General features: G+C 29.5%; 1 protein-coding gene across 2 annotated transcripts in view; it reads right to left on the minus strand.

Moving 5' to 3' along the window:
- Positions 1-5628, minus strand: part of FHL2_2 (Four and a half LIM domains protein 2) — a 60583-nt gene extending 54955 nt beyond the window's left edge. For both annotated transcript variants that reach the window (XM_051211456.1, XM_051211457.1), the window contains exon 1: positions 5469-5628. The gene's annotated coding sequence lies outside the window, so the exon portion shown is untranslated. The remainder of the gene's footprint in view (positions 1-5468) is intronic.
- Between the last annotated feature and the right edge of the window lie 372 nt (positions 5629-6000).

Genomic DNA, 6000 nt, shown 5'->3' on the forward strand with positions numbered 1-6000 from the left:
TTACCATAAACATTGACAGCAATATGATGGTTATTGGACTTAATGGTTCTTTCACAATTTTCTGTCTACTCAAGCACAAATTAATATAATGTATATGTCTAATGATTTATTAGGAAAGGAATATAAATGACCAAATCAGTAATATATTTTCTGAGAAAGAAAATACTTTAATATAATTAAAAGAACAAATCAGTGAGTTTAAATGGCCACAGTTGATGCATTTTCTTTTACGTAACTATTATTTATAAACATAGAACAACAGCTAAATGATCATTAGCCGAAAATTACGTAGATCCATAAATCCTACCCGACGTTGGTTTGCACATCCGTGTTGTTGAAAGGTCAAAATATAGTCTCAAACAACTGTACAACGTTTCCTGATTTTTATTGATTCATCAACATAAGTTAGTTCTTTATAAAAACTATGCAATTCTTAATTGATCATTTGAGCAAATATAATGAAAGAGAATCATTTGAATTTTAGACAAATTCTTTTTCAGACTCTTGCTATAACAACTAATCATTTCCTAATCATTCGATGATAAGTTTGGAAGAAATTCAATTTCTATTCAGAAGACTTCAAGATTTCAACAACAAACTATCGACTAAAGTTTTAACCATTGATCAACAGAATGAAATATTAAAATTCAATTATCAGTACCTAGTTGTATTAAATATGTAGTTTAATTTACAAAAATGTATTTCGAAGTCTCCTGGAATTCACGAAGTAACCGAATTTTCAATTTGTCTTATGAAAAGTCATTAGTTAAAGTTGCGATCAGTTTTGTCTTTTATTCGGTACCTATCATGAGTGGGTTTCTTTTAATTGTCAGTGTAATGAAAAGATTAGAATATCATTCCAATAACACTTTATGTACTGATCTGTACATTTGTTTTAAAAAAATAATTGACGAAAATCGGTCTCAAATTGACTGAAGTCAGAATTGTAAACAGTTTCATTTAGACTCAGTAGTCGGGAGTTTACTTACTCCACGATAGACCTGAAAATCTTAAGTTCGCTCCTTGATAAGCTCAGGATTGTACACCGCTGATTATTTTCGTACAGTAATAAAACAGTTGTCCAGTGCTTTCTAGTTTTGACTACCTGTCTAACTAGCGTCAATCCATGATGTAAACTTTAAAACTAATTTGTTTAACTTGTTTTGAAAGTGGTCTCTCAGACTTTACAGAGTTTACAAGCTAGATGAATATCTGGGCTGCTATTACATTTCAAAATACTTATTTAACATTTAAACGTAAACAACATATTCCAGGTTTCATTAAATCTGATTCATGAATTTCAAATCATATGTAAATCCAAATTGTACACGACAGTATATAATTTTAACCAGGTGCCTTACATTTTTTGAACGAAACGAACGTATAAGCTAAGTTCTTAAACAGAGATTTTTTACATGTCTTTTCTATATACATTCATTACTTGGTATGTCTTTCATAAGTTCACTGTTCTTTAAAATTGGTAGGATATATGTTTGCTACATAGTTCTATTTACAGAGTGAATACCATTTAAAACATTTTAATCTAACACTTGATCTGTTATAATATAATGGATTTTGGCAATCAAAGTGATTGATTTTCAAAATTATATAAAATGTTCAACATATGAAAAACTTGTAACCACATGAATCTAACGTAAAGATACTTGTATAATATAAAAACGGCATCTTCGCTCTAAACTAAAAACAGCTGTAAAACTGTTCAAAAAAGTAAGAAGCAACGACTACCCGATCAGTTCTAGCATTGTATTCATCAACAGTACTAACCAATCAAAGACTCTAACATAGTTTCAATTTACAACAGTCAGTAATTCACATTGATTCGTCCTCGTTCAGTTAGTAACATAATGTATAACACAACAATTATTACCGACTTATGTTACAATATCATTGTCTATTCGAGGAACAAAATGGATTATATAATCTTATACAAATTTCGAGTACTCTACTTCGAATAAAATATCTGGTGAACATTTAATTGCTTGGTCATTTTTTTAAAACTGATCAGTATTTTTAGATTTTCAAAAGACCCATCCATTTAATATCAATGGAACTGTTTTGCCTTGGTTTTTATGAAATAACTTTATATATATTGTCATCAATTTTATGAGTTTATGAAATGACTATAATGTCTCAGTACCTAAAGTACAATTAGTTGTTGGGAGAAGAACATATTTCATTTGAGAATTCAGTATGCTAATGATAGGTTTAGTTAGACGCAAACATAGTAATTACTTTTTTTAAATATGAATAAAAGTTTACAGAATAAAAAGGTCACTAGAATTGTTGACAACTTTTAAATTTTCCCCATATAGGTTGTTCAGTAATCTTTCCAAATGTTTTATTTGTAACTGATCGGATTCGGTAAGAATATATTATCGAATAAGCCTATCCCCAAGTACCTAAAGTTTTATACACACATCCCAAACAGTTTACATTCTATTTTTCTTACTTTAATAATAACGGTTTTCAACTTCTTGTTATTGACCTTCAAGACTTAATTCATTGATGCCTTTTACTTAATGGGATCCATGATAATGCGTTTTGCTGTCCTACTTGTAAATTCGATATTGATGACATTTTGGACATTAAACGAGGGTAAAATCCGGAATGATTCAACGTTTAAAAAATCAATGCATATTGGGTTTAAATCTTAGTGAGAATATCAACACTGAAACTAAAGTACCCTTCACCCTCCCTCGAGTTGATGACTTTCAAATAAGATGGAACGGGCTTCCTACACTATTGTACTGTTAATAATTCAGAATACTTCCTACTTATCAAACAACTGAGGTGACAGTAATTACATTATTTTTTAATTATTACAGAAAACCTATTCGGATTTCACCTATACTACTAAATACTGGTATATTCAGGTTTATTCTCAAATGGTAATTTAAAAAATTCATAACATAGATGAATTTGCACTATCAGTTATTCAACTAAATGGCTTGAACTAAATATTTATCAATTATTAGATATTATTATCAATGCCATGTCGTTAACGCTGACTGCATTTCGTTAGCCAAATTAAGTGACTTAACATCTCGATAGACTATATCTGAAGTGGTATGAAACCATATTGATCACAGTTTCATTGTAATAGTTGTTAAGATTAATGAGAAAAGCTCGTGTCTTGCTGCCTAAGTGACCGAATAGACAATTAAATGAAAACGTAGTTTAAGAAGATATAGCTGAATCATTTAAGAATTTAAGGCTGGATCGAGATTATAGTAAATGAAAAGATAATAAGAATGACAGACAAAACATTTTCAAGAAAGTGCTTGCTTATGGAACACTCCGGTTCATATGCTTAGTCTCCATGATGAAAAACCTGGTAAAATAATCAATAGTTCATAGAAGTGAGCATTAACTATACTTGTTAATTAAAACAGCACATCTATATGGCGTGATGCTTGTAGAACTAATTCAGCTTGAACTAAATGCTTCAATATAAATCAATAACTTTCTAGGATACCTAGAGTTACATTACTACACTTTTAGGTGAACTTCGAATCTCCATATTCTTGAAACGGCAGCATTATGAAATTTGTCGCTTAATGTTTGCATTATGTTCGAAAAAATTGTCAGTTTCATCGAATTTTAACATCACAACCAACTAAAATAGAGCTATTACATAGGTCGCTGATGATAATAACTTCTTGGTAACCACATAAATTATTTTCATGTATATGAATATGATAACTACTTCATCTTCGTATCATTAACTTCTTTTTTAAACTCCAAAACTCAATACTTTAACACTTTGAACATCATTAAGGTATTTGAATGAATGAGGTGACCAAAATATTCCTACCTTAGCTGAATTTTTCTGGTATCATAAAGCACTAATCAAAAGTTATGTCATTAATATTTAAACTGTATGATTGTCGTACTATGAGATCCCTCAGCAGTGACTATTTACAATATTATTTGTGATAAAACTCAGGACCTTAAAACTTCATAGCCAATCCATAACTTTCTGGCCAATCAATTTACATCCTATGGTTTATATTGCTAACGTCAGTCAACTAGAGGTACTTTAAAATTCGAGATGTCAAGTTTCGCCATTCAACAGCTTCTACAACTCCTACACTAGAAAATAATAACAAATTTTAATGTATTTTAAGTAAAACGTAAAATGGTAAAAACTAAGGAAGCTACTATAGAACGAAAATCATACTTCACACTAAATCATATCTTGTCAGTGTTGCCTTCTTACTTTGCATGTTTCATATACATTGCTTAATTATGTCAATATAACTAGACGTTTGCAAGTAGATAAGTGAATAAATACACGTATATTATGATTCTTTAACATTGTTTTTTTTATGACTGAAATGAATTTTAAAATAGCTGCCTTTTTATTATGAGATAATTTATAAACTATAAAATAATTAAAACTGATTAAATGTTGAACATAGCTGAAAAGTTAATTTCATTTGAAGCTGACATTAACTAGTATATCAATGAAAACCAATGGAGAACTATTAGATAGACAATTTATCCTAGATTAAAACTATAGAGTGAGGATGGCTCAAGATTCTACATAAGACTAAACAAAAGATCTTCAGACTCCAAAGCCGATACGGCACTTTTATACAGGTGATTCGATATTTACTCGTTCAGAATGTTTATTTCAATCAACTTATGATCTTAAGCTTTCATTCGACTGATCGCCAGGCAGTAACCAGTGTCATGTCTGTCTAGTCATGTTAGCGCTTATCGAATGTTATCAACCAAAATGCGGTTTGAACACTAGTTTTAGTAACCTTTCATTGCATGCAGTATGTTTTCATGTAGAGTGGATAGAGATAATCATCGAGGAATCCTATAGCTTCTCACTTGGGAATTTTGATGAGTTCATTATAATGGATAATCCACCTAGTATATTGATTATTGACTTTATTACTATTTCACTTAACACAGAATAAAGAACAGTCAAATAAAATGAACATAAACCTTTGATGTTAAATAAAAACAGTAAATATACCTATTTCGAACTAGTAAATACTTAGGGCCATAGATTTTACTTAACCTGTGAAAGTGAAAATTCACTATATATTCTAGAATTTATGGGGAAATATTAGTTGGACAATTTATGCTTGTTGATGCAATCAATATAAAGTGTATCTGTAATCCTATTATTTTCTTTAAATTGAAGAAACCTTTTAACATGATGATTATTTTTTAGAATAGTTGTGACTCATTATCTTATATGAACTTGTGTAAAACACCCCACTAAAGACGTAATAGGATACATTATTAAATGATACATCAGTTATTTATTTTTTATACAGTAAGATTGATTTTAATCAAAGAATTTTAGGATCTCAAAGCTACAGGGAAATTAGTTATTTTTGTGAAGATGAAATTCATGAAACTTAATGTTTATAATTGCAAGAAGTTTTACGAGATTTTTAAAAATATGATGAAAATTGGACGCTTACCTTGAAGAAATGTAGAGCTGAATTCTCTCGCTTTTGTCCTACTTTTATGATAGAAACCTGCTAGATAAGTTTATTGTGCATGTTTCAAGGTCATTCCTTCGGCCAATAACAACATGATTTATAAATTTGTCTAATGTGGACAGATAATTTATGTTCATAATATTTTAAACTTAATTTTGATTGGTTGAATTACCTATTATGCCACAAACTTTCCATGACTGCACAAACAAAACTGAATTAGGGATACATATTTGAAAGTTGATTTACAGGATACAAATTAATTAAAATATTTTAAAGAAGTATGATTTCCGAACGATTATTAGTTTGCTAAACTAATTTAGCTTGTTAATTACCATACCAATGTACCATACCATGTATTAAACCAGGAAACTTCTGCAAGGTCTGGAAAATTAATAACAAAATCCATAGACAGATATTGAAAACTATATTTTTCGAAGTTATTAAATCATTAAGCTAAGGCTAATAAATTCCTGCTTTACAAATTAAGCAACCCGAGAGTACAAGTGAAAGA

Source organism: Schistosoma haematobium, chromosome ZW, assembly GCF_000699445.3.
Source record: "Schistosoma haematobium chromosome ZW, whole genome shotgun sequence".
Classification (NCBI taxonomy): domain Eukaryota; kingdom Metazoa; phylum Platyhelminthes; class Trematoda; order Strigeidida; family Schistosomatidae; genus Schistosoma; species Schistosoma haematobium.